Source organism: Melitaea cinxia, chromosome 26, assembly GCF_905220565.1.
Source record: "Melitaea cinxia chromosome 26, ilMelCinx1.1, whole genome shotgun sequence".
Classification (NCBI taxonomy): Eukaryota; Metazoa; Arthropoda; class Insecta; order Lepidoptera; family Nymphalidae; genus Melitaea; species Melitaea cinxia.
Window position 1 is genome coordinate 9,947,761 of NC_059419.1, and position 19,480 is coordinate 9,967,240.

At 33.0% G+C, this 19,480-nt stretch overlaps 1 protein-coding gene and 2 long non-coding RNA genes across 5 annotated transcripts in view; 2 read left to right on the forward strand and 1 right to left on the reverse strand.

Annotated features, from left to right (window-relative positions):
* Nucleotides 1–19,480, reverse strand: part of LOC123666584 (potassium voltage-gated channel protein Shal) — a 101,535-nt gene that overhangs the window by 75,159 nt on the left and 6,896 nt on the right. The window lies entirely within an intron of this gene.
* On the forward strand, nt 9,812–10,160 carry LOC123666586. Its single transcript, XR_006745281.1, has 2 exons — nt 9,812–9,980; nt 10,076–10,160. It is a non-coding gene; the product is annotated as an uncharacterized LOC123666586 (long non-coding RNA).
* LOC123666587 lies at nt 13,570–13,918 on the forward strand. Its single transcript, XR_006745282.1, has 2 exons — nt 13,570–13,738; nt 13,834–13,918. It is a non-coding gene; the product is annotated as an uncharacterized LOC123666587 (long non-coding RNA).

The window sequence follows — 19,480 nt, forward strand, 5'->3', positions numbered from 1 at the left end:
TTGAGCATTTGCTCTGACTCACAGTGGACTGAAATTCACATTTCATAGACATTCAAATTTATTTTTTTAAGTGACGCTTTTTTTGCTTGAATGCGATTGAGAATAACTGCTATATGTCTTATATAGTGAACTTTCAGGTTTATAATCGTAAACAGCGCACTTAGAATTTTTGCACAATTGCGCCTAATATCCTCTTAGGTTATTAAAATATAGGTAGGTTAGCAAAAAAAGCATCACTTGAAAAAATAAATTTGAATGTCTATGAAACGCGAATTTCAGCCCACTGTGTGACTGACTGAACTAATTACAAAGCTGAAAAGTCTGTCAGATTGTTTGCTTAAACGCATGAACTACTGCTTCAAATTGAAAAATTGTTTTTGTGTTAGATAGCCCATTTAATGAGGAAGGCTATAGGCCATTTTTTTTTTTTTTTCTTTTTATTTGGGAAAACAAACAGTATTACAATTAACGCTTGCAGAAGCACGGTACATAGCCAGTTATAAATAAAGATATAACAAATATGTTATCTGTTCTCGAACTAACTGTACACGAGTTATCATAGACAAAGGCTTGACATAAACGTGTTATGTATAAAGTTCGTATACGTACATAAAAAAAGCTTTATAAGTTCTGGAACAAAAAGCAATAAAGTGTATTTTTGACGTGAAAACTGTAAGCAAAACCTTTTCCGTTCACAATATTTACGAGTGACCCAAAAATCTTGTATGTTTACACGTGAGTTTGCTATTATCTACTGAACGATTCTTTGTACGAATCGAATGAAGAAAGACCGGGTTTTTATTCGTTTGTTTTTATACCGTTCTCGATTTCCATGATGTTTTATACACATTAAAAATGTCTTCGAAAATTCTATTTGCATTTGTATTTAAAGGCTTGTAATGATAATATTGATCAAAACCTTTGATATTCTGTTCTCGATTTTCTTTTATCTTTTGGAAAATTTAGGAAAATGTAGTTGAAGTTTACTTTGACTATATAATCATTCGTTAACGCTGACAATAATTGGTTTGTTGCAAGTGTTTGCTTTGAGAGAAATTTTTATTTATTTGTCCTATTTAAGTCGGTACCTTGGAGAGCGGTTTAGGGTCTCAGCCTCGGTTATCATGAACTGAAATTACCGCTTACTGGTTGTAGAGTAGCGTAGTAGCTTTAACTTTAACTTGTTTCCTATATCGAAAGCACTGACTCGGTTTCTATCAGACCTTTATATCATCATCATCACACCAGCCTGTCGCAGTCCAGTGATGAGCATATGCGTCACCAAGCTCGCGCCAAACTTCCCGGTTTTCCACAATTCTTATCCAGCCTCAACCTGCACCCTTACGTAGACCATCGGTCCAGCGGGCTAGAGGACTTCCACACTGCGTTTGCCTACACGCGTTCTCCACTACAGGACACACGACCGTCGACCAATCACACAATAACTGAAGTAGGAAATATCCTGCTCAAAAAGTGTAGCAGCCCGACTGGGGAAGAACCTCGACATTATAGAAGATCACAGCTAAATAATACTGCTTTCAAGCAGTGTTATTTTCCTGGTGGTAAATAAGGTGACCAGAGCTCCTGGGGGGAATTGGGAGTAGAATCGGCAACACGTTTGCGATGCTTCTGGTGTTGCAGGCGTCTATAAGCTACGGTAATTGCTTACCGTTTGCCGACCTAGTCGTATAAAAAAAGTGACAAATCCACCGCCACTTCAACTATCATTTTCATATATTATTTTTATCCTAAAATACTTTAATAACAAATATAGCGTGAAACTATCTAATATATAAAATTCTCGTGTCGCGGTGTTTGTAGTTAAACTCCTCCGAAACGGCTTGGCCGATTCTCATGAAATTTTGTGTGCATATTGAGTAGGTCTGAGAATCGAACAACATCCATTTTTCATCCCCCTAAATGTTAAGAGTAGTCGAGCCCAAAAATTTGTTTTAATTTTTAGATAAATTATTTATTTTTTATTTTATTATGATTTGGCGTGGAAAAATACATACAACCCTAAATTTTCACCCTTCTACCACCAACCCCTAATTTTAAATAGCGTTTAGTGGCAAGACAACGTTTGCCGAGTCAGCTAGTAATTTTATAACTTCTTTAAGAGGAAGCTGTTGAGGCATATGTACAAAGATAGTCAATTAAAAATTGTTAGGTGATACAAGAAGCAGTAATCATTGATAATAAAAACGTTGATACGAATCGGTACTATCATAACAAAAGACGAATGGTTTGTTTGTTTGTTATTGATAAACTTTGTAACGACTAAAGTTAAATAATTAAAGCTACACTGTACAAAAGGACAGGCCATCTTATTCTTAAGGATTAGTGCTTTCAAATAACCATAAAAATTTAGTTTCAGAAGAAATAAGATGGATCATATTAAGATTCCTTGGCCTACATTAAATAATAAATTGCTTCTTTATGACAAAGGCTATAATGTAAAGGTTCGTAGGTAAATTCATTTATCTACTGAAACTTACATAGTTTACGTTGGCTTTCTAACTTTAACACATCAGTGCATTTGTAAACGTTTACTGATATATAATGATATATTTAAGAGCTAACTTCGTACCGCATTAAAATTGAACAGCACACAGCACTAGCTTGTGGCTGTTGCGCTAGCGGTTATGGGTTCGATCCTCGCACATGACAAAAATTTGTATTGGGTATTTGTGCAGTCATTGTGGGTCTCCTCACCGTGCCTCGGAGAGCACGTTAAGCCGTCGGTCCCGTTTGTTATCATGTACACCTGATAACGATAATTACACGTAGTAGGGAAACCTATGCACGGTGGGAAGACCCACAAGGGCTGCACAAACACGTAGACCATGGCAAACATCTGTATGGCCAATACAAATGTTTGTCTTTTACTACTTATAATTGTAAATTTTCACTTTGTGTTTATTTGATAATTAACTAAAAAACTTACAGTTGCACATAATTATAGAATGATCAAGCTACAACAAGCACAGCAGGAATTTCCTGCTCAAAATCTGAAGCAGCCCGACTGATCTCTTACAGAAGATCACAGCTAAATAATACTGTTTTCAAGCAGTATTGTGTTCCTGTTGGTGAGTAAGGTGACCAGAGCTCAGCAGCAGAGCAGAGCAGTAATCTCTTACCATCTGGTGAGCCGTACGCTTGTTTGCCGACGTAGTGATATTTAAAAAAAAAACAATCAAATCGTAGCAGTAATCTAAGTTGGAAGGCTATCTTATATCTCACGCTGATATTAACTCTGTATATACACGTATACTGTGACAACGAAGTACTCCGACCGAGGCCGAATTAAGCTAACTAGTTATGACGAGGCTTAGGTGTGTATGAGTGCTGAGCGTAATCTCGTTGTTCTTGATGTGTGCTGAACAACATGACACGATGATACACTAAACCTGGTTTTCGCTCCTGGGGTTTTGATTAAAATTTCCGCCCCAATTATGGGTACAAGGTTTTTACTTCAAAATCTAAAATAAAGAATTTTAAAAAAATACCTCGTTAATTAATACCAGTTTTCGATCTGTGACTTTGTCCACTTTGATTACACAATCGTTACTGCCCTGATTTTTCATGATAAAATATAGCATATACAATAAGATTGGATGTGGATTTACTGATGTACTCATACTGTATTTCATGCAAATTTATTTATTTATTATTATTTATCTTTAACGATAATTAAAAGTTTAAAATGTAGATTCGAACGTGCTTCGGAACCTATTTGACTAAAGTTGTTTATGATTTTGATTTTTTTTTTTTAATCTATAAATAGTTTATCCACATATAATCGAAAAATCAAATCATTCCTGTTTATAATATTAGTGTAGATTTCTCATTAGTAGAGTTATTTTTAAACTAACATCAATGTAACAGGATATATGTTTCAATACAATGTCAGCAAGACGATTACGCGAGTAATGTTCTGCTCAAACGTTATTAATGGAAACGTCCATAGTGGAATGAAATAAATAAACTTAATTTAGATAAAACGATCTGACTAATGGAATAAAATAAATAAAATTAATTAATATAAAACGATCGTTATGGATTAGTTAGTAAAGTTTTATAAATACATAATATATAACAATAATAATTAATCTATATATTAATACGTGAAGCAAAAACTTTCACGCCTTTTACGAAAATTACGCGGATGAAGGAGTATGGAATTTCGCACACTTGTATATAGTTTATATAGAGAATGAGTGTAGAATGCTAATATTTTTTTATTATTTATAAAAAATAAATTAAATTAATTAAAAAAAAAACACTATACACACTACCATGTATTTGACACACACGCATCTTTTGTTTAGTATTCAAACTTATTATGTAAATTAATTATGTTCGAATTTCGAACACCGGGCGACCACTATTATTGTTATAAATGTACTCAAACTCTCAAGATCACATGCCGGAAACAGCACATATTTGAAGAATAAATATTTAATTAATTATACAATATTTGTAAAACTTCTCCTAAACGGAGAAAGAGGCCTATTCCCAGCAATTAGCCGGTACAGGCTGTATTATGTATGTTACAATAGAAGTAAAATAACTAAAATGGTATCATTATTACACAATTTGTACGTAAAAACTCAACCATGAAAACATTATCAATCCACGCGTTCACACAATTGATCAAACGGTACGACGTAGCAATTACGACGAAAATAATTTGTTTTCAATTAATAATTCATTGAAGTGGTAACGCGTGTATCGTTCGATATGAAAGCTCTATTATGCCATTTCGTTTATAACGTTTAGTACAAAACGAAGCCATCGTTAAGGATATTTATTTTTTTTACTTTTTAGCTGACTTCATAAATAGAGAGTTTCGATTCGACTGTATTTTGTTCTATTTCATGTGTTACCTCATAACTTTGTACTGGGTGGATTGGTTTGGATAATTGTTTTTTTAATTGAAAGGTAGAGCTTGTCACGCCCCATTTAAATTTTAGCAAGACTGACTAGGCTTTTTGAGTTATCTGTAATTATGCATATTACTTGACTATTTTTTTCTCTAACTACGTTGTATTACTGATTGATGTTATTGAAGTCGGTTTTTTTTCGTTTACAAGCAAATAAAATTGTTTGTTAGAGCGTTATCCCGCCATCGTTCGACTTCTTAAGTTCCAAGGGGGTAGTGGAACCTTGTTATCCCTTAGTTGTCTCTTACGACACCCACTGTGACACCCCACACCCACATTACGGTGGCTATATTCTTTGGCGCCGTAGCCACACAGCACATCTTACTAATAATAAATAAATGTTGTAACGTAAAAATTTCCTTTCCCAGAATTTTCAAATATCCCACATTAATAACCGGAATCGTCTGTATTGAAACGCGAAGGAAGATTAACATTGAGGGCCTTAAACTTTCAAAATGAAATATGGGAGTTTTTGTTTGTTTCTAAGGGCCTGTTTCACAAGTTATGAATAAGGCTATTTGATAGATGACAGTATTCAACAGACTAAATTTTTTATACATTATTCTTTTTTACCATCGAATTCCTCTATAGCAATACATAAAATAAAAATGTAACGGATCGCTGTCTGTATATGGAAGATATGTGAGAAAAAATATTATTGGGACCTTTATTAACGCAAATAGCAAAGATTGTTAGAATTTTTGTCTGTTTGGCTGTGCGTTTGTGCACGGTAATTTTAGGAACGGCTTATCCGATTTATGTGTGATTTTCACGAATATATTGTGGCAAGCTAAACATTAACATTTAGTGTTTGTTTCACGTCAATCGGTTCATAAATAAAAATGTTATGCCAATTTAAATAATCACGTTGAAACTGTAAATACCGACGGTATTTATAATCCAAAATAAACCAAAAGATATATCCAAAAAATGTTGTCCAAAGTCATTACCCCACGCGGACAAAGTTTCGGTCACAGCTAGTTTAGAAGATATTTCTAATCGCAAATATAAATCTAAAATTGTAGTTTATTTTTTGACGAGAGACAGGAACCTAAATGTCTATTTTACCTCCTACTGTTAAAGTCTATTCTTAGCTTATTTGCTGGATAAGCTCTATCCAAAACAATTCTGGTGGAACAGGCCATAATGAAATATAGTATAAGTTTCAAATTTACCGCATTCGTCTTTTTAAAGTGTAATTGGGTGAAATGACTCAGTAAATACGAGGATTGATTTTCTACAGTTGGGCGGCAGCTTTGAGTTTGGGGTAAATGAATTTGTAAGTGACAAAGATGACCTACTTTTATAAGAAAGTTTGACCCATTTATTAATTACTAGGCGAATAACTGAACTAGTAGTAATAATGTGTTTCACTTGTAATAGCTAAGTAGTAATAACATTATGATAATCACTGAAAACATTACAACCGTGCTTAGGTAAAGTCATTAACCGTTGTTCATCGCTTTTGTCATTTTGACGTCATTAACTTTCCTTTATAGTCTAAGATCCGAACCTTAGTCGACCTTCACCGAGCTGATAATAGAATGAAACATTAGTTTATAATAAATTTAGTATATTAGATAATATATTAAAAATGGGTTGCCTAAAAAATTCTGGACTGACTATGTCTAATTTTTTTTTCAATTCTGACTTGATAGTATGAAACCTATAGATAAACCTTTGGGTTTCCTATTATTTACCTGGACAAACTACTGGAGTGCTAGGTATGTAGAAGAAAACTGGCCTCGTCATACCTATTTATAACTATAGGCAACCCAACGGCTGCACATTGGGTGCGTTCCACTAAAGGACGTTACGAGATAAGTTCGGATCTTCTACCGTTATGATTACAAGTAAAAGTATATCACTAAGGCTACTTTGTGAAAGCTATATTTTTAATTTACTATATGTAGATCTATAAAATACAAAATATGAATCAATTATTTTCTAAATTCGAATAACTGACTTTTACCTAAATACGGCAACGGTCTTCTTTCCCTATTCTCCTCCTACATACACCCAGAGCCTTATATCCAGCAGTGAGATGTTATAGACTGAATCATCTTCATTACTCTTTGTCGTTTTAAACTAATAAAAATGGGAACACCAGAACCATTTAAGCGTATTTTAAAGTAAAAAAATAATAATATCTATATATACTTTTAATTTACCCCAAAACCCATCACAGGTATATTAGAGACTAATTGTTATTTAAACTAATTACCTTTTCTCACTTATGTAGTATCACAAAGCTGTTCTTAGATCGTACGAAGCTTTCCTTGAAACTTAATGACACTATTCGTACACAGCGCAGCCTTCCTCCTCTCCCGAGGGGGTCTTGTAATGGGTAGTCCTCCGACTATCATCTCGGAGGGGTTGATAGCCACTTACGAGGTTTTAAGTGCCTTTTAGTTACATCGTCCAGCTATGTATGCCACAAGAATATTATTACGTAATTTTGTAATAGGTACGTAATTTTTGTAATAGGTACACATACTATATTTTTTGTGAATAAAAATATCTAAATAATTAAAAATATCGTTATTCAGGCTTTAAATATAATCACTATTTTATAAAACAAAATTATATTAATGTTTGAAAAATTTACTATCGTTATTGTGAACGTACCACCGATTTGGAATGTAGATTCTGCAGAGAAGAATCGGCAAGAAACTCTGAATTTAGTCTTGAATAATCTGTATGTATGTATATCTATACTAATATTATAAAGAGGTAAAGTTTCTAACTTTGTTTGTTTGTAGGGGGTAATCCTCGCAAATACTGGTCTGATCACGGAAACTATCACTAACAGAACACTATTCAGGAGTGACATAGGCTATATTTTATTGTGATTTGACAAAAAATTCAATCAAAAATCTTATATATAAAATTCTCGTGTTAGTGTTAGATATCGTACTCCTCCGAAACGGCTAAATTGATTTTTATGAAATTTTGTGTGCATATCTGGTAGATCCGAGAATCGGCCAACATTTATTTTTCATACAGCTATAAGGGGAGAGAATTAAGGGGGGTTAATGACATATATGAAAAAACAACGTTTGCGGGTTCAGCTAGTGTATCTATAAAATCATTACTATTTATAATGTTTATATGAAGCAAATATTGTAATTCTAATTATTATAAGCATTTTTTCAATAAAAAAATTTATTATGGTACCAAAATTATTACGAGATGTGATTATATCACTTCAGCCTATCGCAGTCCACTGCTGGACATAGGCCTCCCCAAGTTCGCGCCGGACATCTCGCTTTTCCGCAATCCTCATCCAACCTACACCGGCAATCTTACGAAGATCGTCGATTGATCAAGATGTGATTAGCTCCCTCAGTTAAATCCAGAATGCACCTGAGCGAGATGGAGTCGCCCTTCCCTCAGAAACTAAGTTACAGCACAAATTGTACTAAACACTATATTAACAGGATAAATGTTTGACCGTTTATTTTGTTGATAATTCATGAGAAATAATTATTTATTTTTTTATTAAATTGAAAAGTAATTGTTGTGTTTCATGTTTTGATTCTAAAATTACTTTAATTCTGTAATACTTGTTCCATAATTGTCAAAAATTTCACAACACGATTTATTTCGAGATCACAAACGTCAATAAAAAATTAGAATCATAAAAAAACTTCCACAAATGTACGACAGTGAGGGATCTTCAAACATTCAAACATTACATATACTTTATGATACCTATAGAAAAATAACAGAAAGCAAAAGAATCGCGATTCCAGTTCCGCATTTCTCATCCGCCATTATTCAACCCGTCACAAGAAGGGAAAAATAAAAACTATTTGTACAGCACTTCCAAACACAAAGAGACAAACATATGTAAAAGATGCTCTACAGTGAATAATAAGGACATGGCTATACCTAATACATACATTAGTGTCGACTGTATACGAACCGTTCAGGATACAAGGGTTCTATTCGAAAATGTCATTATTAGTCTTTTGTGGTTCCTTATAAAAGTGTTTAATAGAACTTTATAACTAGGACTCCAATCTCCGTGAACAGGTGACTGTTATTCCAAAAATATCCATTTAATTATTAAATATACTATATTAGTAAATTTCTCAGTAAATTATTAAACAACCATTAAGGTGTACAGATGTAGAACAGACCATTTTTTTTTTCCTTTTTACTGCTGAATCTACTTCTGGTATCGATGATAGGTTAACTTTTGACTGTAACTAATTAATTAACGCAAATTTAATTTTTAGATGCAATTTTTTGATGTATTGTATTTAATTGGTAATAAAATAAATAAATCTAAAAGGTAACCATAAACTTAATGATCAATGTTGCAAAAAATATCATTTCTAAGACAAAACCCAATGGAGTTTTAATACAAAAACTTCTCTAACGACCCTCCACCTCATCTTGTCTCTTGACAGGCGCCCATTTTTCATCCAGATAATTAGAAATGCGATTCAGCGGAAAAATTCATTCAGAATTTTATGCCACAAGTACACGGTTTGAATATTTATAAATTGTATGTAAATTTTTTGCGTAATGTTACGAAATTAACATAATATTACATGTAAAATAATTAAGTATATTGTAACGTAGTAAAATTGTGGTGCATAGCGACATCTAGTTATAGCCGCGGTATTACTATTGATCCTGGTATTGAGGTTTATCTAGCGAAGCTTGCGGGCTCACTAGATGGCGTGCTTGGAGAGTTGCTATGTATTTGCACGGTTTTGTTTTTACATTGTTTCATATTTAAATATTTATTTAATTGCTTAGGATTTTTGTCTAAATTGTTTTTATAAATAATATTAAAAAAAAAATAAAAATATATAGATTTATTTCGGTTTGCTGTATTGGATAAATTTTTAATTTTGAGTGGCAACACTGCCAGATTAAAGGACTTTCGCTTCGACCATGATTGGGAACGGCGAGGGAAAGATTTCACGTTTTCGTGTTTTGTTGGCCAGGTTCGCCTGCATATTAAAAATTATGTCTCTGAAGTAGAGAATAATAATTTTATTTATCTCAACAATAATGGTGAGTTAATTTCGATATTTTGGTGGGACCTTTTTCCCTTTGTGTTTGTGATAACCTTTAGGTGTCATATAACTCGTAATTTACTTTTGTTACAGCTTCCTTATTTTGTTCATTTTGAAATAGATATTTTTATCTGATTTCGGGGATGGTGGGAACGAGAGATTACATTTATGCAATCTACTCTGGTAAGATTTTAAACCATTCTTTTAAATTTTGCATCGGTTCGATTCCGCCATTTTGACAACGTGTTTTCTTTGTTTCAGGGTTTTTTTTTTTGATTCTTTCATTTTTATATTTCCTTAGTATTTTATTGTTTTATTTTATTATATTACGTAACTAATTAATGGAGATATGACTTTAGAAGAAAATACACTTGCGTTACCATGATGTAGGAAAAATTTAAATATGAAAAATTTATAATTTGAAATTAAAATGGAACTTAAATGAGTTACAAACAGAACTCAAACTTAAAATTATATTTCGATTTCATTCTGTCATTTTCGTTAAACTTCAATCATCGAGGCCTGGATATTTGAATTTGGAATTTAAATAAAACACTAAAAGGTATCTTTTCAATATTTTGAAAGCTGAGTCTACCGTGGATCACCAGAGCAATGAAACATCTGTCCGTATTAAAGTAGAACCTTTGGGCTGGAGATCCTGCTCATCGAAACTTCCTGTTGAAACCTTAACACCCGGTGGATGTCCAGAGCAAATTGACAATTCAAGTAATTGGTATGAATTAAAGCAGAAGAGGTACAGACTTTCTCATTATTTAGTTGATCTATGCTTATTTACAAGGTTATTTGATTTCTGGTGGTATACTCGTTAAGCTCATTATACTCGTTAAGCAATTATACTCATCACGTATTTTTTTTTAATGTAGTAAATATATTAAGAACCTTCTCTCTACGACTGAGCAACCTTAGTATTTGTTTAAATTGTAATTTCTGAAGTGATGGTTTTGGGGTTAGCTAGGTAGGCTTATTTATTTATTATATTTTGTTACATGAGGGTAAGTGTAAAAAATGGAAATTAAACTACCTTAATGTTGAATATCTAGTTGGTTTATTATTTAAATCTTTTTTTTTCCTACCTGCTTAAAATTTGTATATGGTCCTAGCCCTAAAGTTATATCACTATTTTTTTTTGTCAACGGCACATTGTATTCCGAAAATAGCCGGGCAACTTTTTCCGTCAATGTGTCGGGTGGCAAATGGCGCCCACGGATTAATTTAAATTGTGATGTTTATATACAAACATAGATGTTAGAGTGAAGCAATAAAACCCATGGTTTATTTTGAATTTTTTTTTTTGTTGTAATCACAGTTTAATATCATTTTTTTGTTGCGAGTATAATTTTTTTTTAATGTTATCTTGTTTGATGAGTATATCACCCGTAGATTTTGAAAATACTGTAATATTAGTAGTATTTTGAGTTTTGACAATTGTCAGTGTGTAAAGAAAAAATTTTAAAAGTAAATAATTTTTTTTTTGCATTTTGTTGGTATCAAATCATATTTGCAATTATTCATTCTTGTTTGCACTGCATATTGTGCCTTGGCATTTTGTTTATTTTTTCTTTTGGGAGGTTTTGACTTTCAAAGTTTTCCGTGAAGAGGTTCTTTTGACAATTGTTAAGATTCAGTAGTTTCTTAGACATAGTTACATTTATATTTATTTATTTGATTAGATTAGTTACTTTTATTTGATTTAGAGGTTGGGGGTTATACCATACCACACTTCAAGTTGTTTGGATAATTCTGATAATTTAGATATTGTATTTTCTTTATTTTATTCTGGGTTCATATAGAGTTATATGAACATTTCAACTGACCAATGTTAAATTGTATTTGGTATTTCATAGTAAGTTGATTGTTTTTGTTTAGAGTTATTATAATTTATACCTAGTTTAGGTTATATACATTTTTTTTTTTGTTGAGTTGTGTATATGAAGGCTGTGCCACATTGATTATTTTGACACATAAGGCTGTATCACACCTCACAATTTTGTATGTTATTTAGTATTATTTCTTCTTTCTTCTGTATACTTTAGAAATATTATTTTGTAATGGAAGCATAGTTGTTGAGATATTATTTAGAGTAGGCTAAGTTTAAACATTTCTTTTTTTTTGTTTTTTTTTAATAGTATGTTTAAATTCCGTATAAGTAATTTTGATTTTTTGTTGAAGCTTTTGTAACCTTTTTTTTTTTAGTAACGATAATACCACCGGGATCCATTTCTAGTATCTTGGCTGTACCGATTTTTATAAATCAAAATGGAACAAACTTTTGTGCAATTTCACTCTCTTTTGAAAGACGAATTAACTTATGAGGTGTCCATTCGTTCTGAAACGCCAGCACCTACTGTGCTTGGTTTAAAGAAACAATTAAAACATTTAATAACAGAGATTCCTTCTGAATCAATTTTGGAAACGGACATTGATGCTGAAACCGAGTTGGAGGTTGTTTCTCAAAAACTTCAGGATTTAAAAGATTTAATTAAGAAATTTGAGGTAAATATTTAGCATTTCATTTTTGTGGTCTTTACTGTTTGGATATTTAAGTTTCGACTATATTCAATTAGTTTTTTTTTGAGTGTGTAGTGATGTACTGAGTTAGCAGTTACATTACCATGGTTTGAATAGGGATTGATGAAGTTGATGTAAGTAAGGTTAGGATGCTTGAGATTTGTGTGTTCGTGGAAGACTAGCAAAAGGGAGTAAATAACTTGTGATGCTGATATTTATTGTCTTAAGATTTTGGCTGATTGATACATTGTATTTTTTTTATTTTTTTGGATTTTTCCGTGTATTTTCCGTTTTGTTTAGTTCCTGGGTTATTGAATTTCATTTCAAGATTCTGATTTCAGGTCTTTGTTATGTTCAGTTCCAGGAAAACTACTATTTCTTATTTAGAACCAATTCTAATAAATAGTAGAAACTTTTGCATTTTCTTGTGATTAGTCGCTAGGAAGGGCGCACTACTACACATGATTCGATTTCAAACATTGTCTTTTGACAATTGTATTCCGGCGGTTGGCAGCAAGGAGTGAGTCACCGTGGAGTTAGCTTCATTGCATTTAACAATGAGCTGGGAGGTGATGTCAAGGTGCTCTCACTTAAGCACATTTTGATACACCGCAATATTATTGTTTTTTTTCTTTTGCTGTATATATAGTATACGTTAGTGTTTGCATTTTTTTTAAGTGTTCCGGAAAGTTTAGTTGGAATTTCTTTAGTTCAGGTCTGAAACGCTGAGGGCAGCGTGGTTCACCCGGTGAACCTTTTCGTAAGGGGGGGGGTATTGTAACGTAGTAAAATTGTGGTGCATAGCGACATCTAGTTATAGCCGCGGTATTACTATTGATCCTGGTATTGAGGTTTATCTAGCGAAGCTTGCGGGCTCACTAGATGGCGTGCTTGGAGAGTTGCTATGTATTTGCACGGTTTTGTTTTTACATTGTTTCATATTTAAATATTTATTTAATTGCTTAGGATTTTTGTCTAAATTGTTTTTATAAATAATATTAAAAAAAAAATAAAAATATATAGATTTATTTCGGTTTGCTGTATTGGATAAATTTTTAATTTTGAGTGGCAACACTGCCAGATTAAAGGACTTTCGCTTCGACCATGATTGGGAACGGCGAGGGAAAGATTTCACGTTTTCGTGTTTTGTTGGCCAGGTTCGCCTGCATATTAAAAATTATGTCTCTGAAGTAGAGAATAATAATTTTATTTATCTCAACAATAATGGTGAGTTAATTTCGATATTTTGGTGGGACCTTTTTCCCTTTGTGTTTGTGATAACCTTTAGGTGTCATATAACTCGTAATTTACTTTTGTTACAGCTTCCTTATTTTGTTCATTTTGAAATAGATATTTTTATCTGATTTCGGGGATGGTGGGAACGAGAGATTACATTTATGCAATCTACTCTGGTAAGATTTTAAACCATTCTTTTAAATTTTGCATCGGTTCGATTCCGCCATTTTGACAACGTGTTTTCTTTGTTTCAGGGTTTTTTTTTTTGATTCTTTCATTTTTATATTTCCTTAGTATTTTATTGTTTTATTTTATTATATTACGTAACTAATTAATGGAGATATGACTTTAGAAGAAAATACACTTGCGTTACCATGATGTAGGAAAAATTTAAATATGAAAAATTTATAATTTGAAATTAAAATGGAACTTAAATGAGTTACAAACAGAACTCAAACTTAAAATTATATTTCGATTTCATTCTGTCATTTTCGTTAAACTTCAATCATCGAGGCCTGGATATTTGAATTTGGAATTTAAATAAAACACTAAAAGGTATCTTTTCAATATTTTGAAAGCTGAGTCTACCGTGGATCACCAGAGCAATGAAACATCTGTCCGTATTAAAGTAGAACCTTTGGGCTGGAGATCCTGCTCATCGAAACTTCCTGTTGAAACCTTAACACCCGGTGGATGTCCAGAGCAAATTGACAATTCAAGTAATTGGTATGAATTAAAGCAGAAGAGGTACAGACTTTCTCATTATTTAGTTGATCTATGCTTATTTACAAGGTTATTTGATTTCTGGTGGTATACTCGTTAAGCTCATTATACTCGTTAAGCAATTATACTCATCACGTATTTTTTTTTAATGTAGTAAATATATTAAGAACCTTCTCTCTACGACTGAGCAACCTTAGTATTTGTTTAAATTGTAATTTCTGAAGTGATGGTTTTGGGGTTAGCTAGGTAGGCTTATTTATTTATTATATTTTGTTACATGAGGGTAAGTGTAAAAAATGGAAATTAAACTACCTTAATGTTGAATATCTAGTTGGTTTATTATTTAAATCTTTTTTTTTCCTACCTGCTTAAAATTTGTATATGGTCCTAGCCCTAAAGTTATATCACTATTTTTTTTTGTCAACGGCACATTGTATTCCGAAAATAGCCGGGCAACTTTTTCCGTCAATGTGTCGGGTGGCAATATGTCTGAGATTTTGAGAGTTCATTCAAAATTCTTTTGTGTACTAGGGTAACTAGGGTTACCGGTGGCAGATTTACCGCTGGGCTGAGTAGGCTGGAGCCTAGAGCGGAGTTGCAAATTAGGCCTAATTATTTTTTTGTCTTACAGGAATGAAAAAAAAACATTAATTCATACATCCAGAAAATGAGTCTCAAAAGGTAATCAAAATTTAAATATTTCAGTACTAAACTCATACTAGGAAATAGGGTATTGAATTGCAGAAGTCAGTAGGTGCGGCAAAAATTTAATAGCCTACTGGCTGCAAATTTGTAAATCCGGCACTGCTTATTACCGTAGCCTATACATGTAGATGTGAAACAATTGAGTCATCGCAAATATGTTCCAATTCCTATCCCCGATACTTCTCAAACGCTTTGGCTATTTTACCACAAGAACACACTACTTGATAGCAATATTATTTATATATTATGATCCCCTATAAAGTTGAGAAGCTGTGTGGCTACGGCAGCAAATAATATAGTCACCCACTTTTTTCCTGTGGTTGTCGTAAGAGGCGACTAAGGGATAACACAGTTCCTTGGTTATCTTGCCATCGGTCGGCTTTATAAGTTCCAAGGGAGTAGTGGAACTATATTATCCCTCAGTCGCCTCTTACGACAGCCACGGGAAAAGAGGGGGTGGCCATATTCTTAACGTAGCCACACATAACACAAGTATTAATGCCTAATTTTAAAAAATGTATTGCCTTTATTTATATTATAAAAGAAAAATATTTTAATGTAATTATGAAAAGAAGACTAACACGAGCGAAATCGGGCGTGACTTACATGTGATAAAAATAAATTTAAGCTCGTTAGTTTGTTTTCACGTTCGAACGCGTCCACTGGCTGGTACTGTATCTGACAAACGATGTGAACAAATATGGATATATGATAAAAAATATTTATTATTTTTTTAGTATTTATTTTAAAATATGTAGATCGTAGCAAGATACGGTTGTCTGCTTCTAAGATAAACTTAATACCTGTGTTTTAAAAGACAGACAGATCAACTTATATATAAAATTCTCGTCTCACAATGTTAGTTAAGATACTCCTCCGAAACGGGTGGACAGATTTCTATGAAATTTTGTGTGCATATTGGGTACGTCTGAGAATCGGCCAACATCTATTTTTCATACCCATAAGTTATAAGGGAGGGGGGATTAAGGGAGTTAATAACATATTTAGCAAAACAACGTTTGCGGGGTCAGCTACTCTTTATATATTGTTCGAGAAAGTTATATACACAGGTAAATATTATATGAAAACATTATTCCCAGACTTGAGGTAAGATTGGGGTTTTAACTGACGTAGGGCACAGCAGAATATATCCTGCTCGAAATATGGAGCAGCCCGACTGGGGAAGTACCTCCTACCGACCTTACAGAAGATCACAGCGAAACAATACTGCTTTCATGTAGTGTTGTGTTCCTGTTGGTGAGTAAGGTGACCAGAGCTCCTGGGGGGAATTCAGGGTAGGGTCAACAACGCGTTTGCGATGTTTCTGGTGTTGCAGCCGTCTATAGGCTACGGTAATCGCTTACCATCAGTTGAGCTGTACGCTTGGTTGCCAACCTAATTACATTTAAACAAAAACCTAGGAATATCTACATGACAGGTAGCAATAGCCAGTTTTTATGGCCTCTTATGGGCAACACGTCAGTCGTTCTAAAACATTTGAAATGTTTGTAATTCATTTGGTGTTAATGTTAGGTATCTATACTAATGTTATAAAGCTGAAAAGTTTGTTGTCGAAATAAATATAATTGTGTTTACTCGCAAACGAAAAAAAAACCGACTTCAATTACATCGACGAGTAATACAACGTAGATCGACGAAAAAATAGTCAAGTAACTACGCGTTATCAAAGATTACTCAAAAATTAGTTATCAGATCTCAATAAAATTTATATGTGACCACATGATAAACATCAGCTTTCGATTAAATTAAAAATTATTAAAATCGGTAAACCCAGTAAAAAGTTATTGCGGATTTTCAAGAGTTTCCCTCGATTTCTCTGGGATCCCATCATCAGATCCTGGTTTCCTTATCATGGTACTAAACAAGGAATATCTTCTTTCCAACAAAAAAATAATTTTCAAAATCGGTACACCCAGTAAAAAGTTATTGCGGATTTTCAAGAGTTTCCCTCGATTTGTCTGGGATCCCATCATCAGACCCTGGTTTCCTTATCACAGTACTAAATAAGGGATGTCTTCTTTCCAAAAAAAAAGAATTATCGAAATCGATACATCCAGTAGAAAGTTATGCGGTATAATACAACGTAGGTCGACGAAAAAAGCGTCAAGTAAAAACGCATTATTAAATATAACTCGAAAAGTAGTTGTTAGATCTCAAATAAATTTAAATGGGACCAATTGGCACACACCACCTTTCGATTAAAACAAAATTTGTCGAAATCGGTCTACCCGGTCAAAAGTTCTGATGTAACATACATTAAAAAAAAATACAGTCGAATTGAGAGCCTCCTCCTTTTTTGGAAGTCGGTTTAAAAATATACGAGTATTTGTGTTGCATAGTCCATTTACCAAGGACTGCTTTTTCGTCAAATCGACGCGAGTGAAACTGCTAGACACAACTAGTATTAGTCTATATCTAGCTTTTTTGGTATCGCAGGGGAATCCATGTACGGGTGATATCCAGGACGCCCGGGTAGGCATTCCTAGACCGTATGTCGGCTTCAGCACTTGGGGGTGAATGGGGGTGCAAGCTCCTGCGGAATTTGGGGGGATTTTGCGTCAAACTGACTGCGTATCTAGCTAACTTGACCAATATTGTCCTATCAACTATCAAACAAGTGCAGTTTATATAGTCGAAACATTTTAAAAAGTTTTCCCAATTTTGGCGAAATTTGCTAAATTTAAACGCTAGAACGATAAATGAAATTAAAACCAGACTTAATTGTTAAGTAACTTAAGGAAAGTGGAAAAAATCATAAATAATTTTGGAAAAAATTAAAAGTATGTTTATTCACAAATCCCTAGCGGAGCAGGGAGGTAGATTTTAATATAAAGTTGACAATTTTATTTCAGCAACGCCAGAGTTCTGCCGGTGGTCGCGGAATTAATTTCTGAGGGCAGAAATTCGTATTAATGCAGTCATTGGTTTCTAGTTTTGTATATATCCTTGTGGGCCTCTCTAACGTATTTCAGAGACCACGTTAGTCCGCGTTTTACTAAATTATACTAGTGATCACCCAGTGGTCGAAATTCAACCGTAAATAACTAATTTATATATAAAAAATTACAGATGCTTACAAAATTCTATAAAAATACATTAAAATATATATATATATATATGTGTGTGTGTGTGTGTGTGTGTGTGTGGGTGGGTGTAGATTTATATTGTAAAAAATGAATTCATTATGGTTATGATTGACATTCAGTAAAGACAAACCATATTAATCTATAATCAACAATCTATTCTCACTTTGACCAGATTTTAACAATAAACAATAGAGTATGTCCAGAGTATGTGTGTGTACGTACATGCTTTTTTGTTGATTTCATGCATTTTATATGCATTTAAAAAAATATATAAGCATTCTGCACTCCTTTTCTATGTAAACTGTAAGTGTGCGAAATTTCATACTCCTCTGTCTGCCCAATTTTCGTAAAAAAGAGTACACAGTTTTTGCTTCTCGTATTAATAATTATATTATAGGATTAAGTCAGGTTCTAGTTTCGGAGCAGCGTGGTGGATTATACTCCAATTAATTGTTTATAAGAATCTTAGTTATTTACCCATTAGTAGAATGTATTCAAGCTTACTCAAATAAATGAGTTCAGAATTTTCGATCGATCTTCTCAGGAGATTTTTAATTCCAAAATCTCTTGGAGCTTCACATTAGTTTATTCAGCTTGTAACATCCAACTGCTGGGCACAGACTGCTTTCTTGCTGCTTTAGGAGAAGGATCAAAGTTAAATCCACCACACTGTTCCACTGCGGATTGGCGTAAAACCGATATATATTATTGTAGGATGACAATTCTTTATTTTTTATTTTATACTTTTAAGCCCTAATCTTTCACAATATTCAAATGCAATAAATGTACCTAACCCTTGTCTATACAGAACAGAACTATCTGGAAAGCATAAAAAATATCAAAAAACTGCCTTTCATCATAACAAAAACAAATAAATATCGACAATACCAAAAACTACTCCATTTGTTCCCACATTGTAAAGCGGCGTCGAGATGTCTGAAAGTTGTACCAAATAGTTCGACCTAAAAACCGTTGTTACGTAACGAAGGTGGGACGCCGGCTTAACATCTCGACATCGATGAATCACGCTTCAACGAAATAATCTGTATCAGCCATTAAGCAGATAATAAATATTTCCCGCGTACGGACTATTACTAATTAATTAAATTGTCTTATTACTATGCAGTAAAATATTTTGAACATTTCTAATTTGTTTTCGTATGAATAATTGCGATAAATAATTTTATCGGTTTTTTAT